The sequence below is a fragment of the Habropoda laboriosa genome, unplaced genomic scaffold (genome assembly GCF_001263275.1).
Source record: "Habropoda laboriosa isolate 0110345459 unplaced genomic scaffold, ASM126327v1 scaffold23, whole genome shotgun sequence".
Lineage (NCBI taxonomy): Eukaryota > Metazoa > Arthropoda > Insecta > Hymenoptera > Apidae > Habropoda > Habropoda laboriosa.
In genome coordinates, this window is record NW_017100140.1 from 476,296 (window position 1) to 477,286 (window position 991).

The window sequence follows — 991 nt, forward strand, 5'->3', positions numbered from 1 at the left end:
GATACCCTCTGTTTGCACGCACGTATCACCCCCGAAACCATTTCTTCGCCATTCAAATCTCACGGATCGTGTCGCGTATCGATTCACCTGTGTAACGAGCAGAACCCCTCTCCCTTCCTGCCTTGCTTTTCCACGATTCGCTCGCGAGGAAGTTTCAATAGGAAGAATGGAACACCTGTTTCGAAGTCAGGAAGTGGTAATACAACGCTGAACATTCTCAAATCGACGCAACTGTAATGACCATTGCAAACGAACGCGGCGGTTGTTCATTATATCGTTCACATTATCTTCCGAAAGTTGAATTCAGGATGTATTCCCGTTGATACACTTCGTTGAAAAGCTACGCTGAAAAGGTGCGCGTGCAATAATCTGAGCGATGCGACCGGACGAATTTTCCACGATTTCTACGGTGTCCAGGGGAAAATAAAGGTTTTTAGGGACACGTAAATTTAGTTAGGAGTATTGTAGAACGTAGGGAGCAGGAATAGCAAGAATTCACCCCAGTGAAACTGTAAATAAAAAGAATTCCATCGTCGGACGTGTCACTTCGCTTCGCTCCTCGACCGAGACGTTCTCCAAAAGTTCCTCCAAGCGAATCTATCGCTCTACAAAACGTCGAATTGATCCTACAGGCGGGATCGAGGCTCTCGATCCTCGCCGTGTACGTTCATTCTCACCGTCTCACCGTGCGATCGCAGCTCGCGTCGCGGGGACACGGCGAAAAGGTCCGCGAGGTACGGCGGGAAGACGGTGCTCCTCCGGCTAGCATATAGCCCCAGGCCGGTAAACATGGTGGCACCGGTGGCATTATCGGCGCACACAAGCGTTCTGCACGCCGGTTGACATTGTTTGAAGAACTCGACGCGAGGCCTCCTCTTCGTCTTCGTCTAAAGAAGGAAGGAAAACCTCGACGAAAGAACGAGAGAGAGAGAGAGAGAGAGTGTAAGGTTCAGAAGGGGTGGGAAGGTTTCTGCTTAAACGAGAGGGGAGG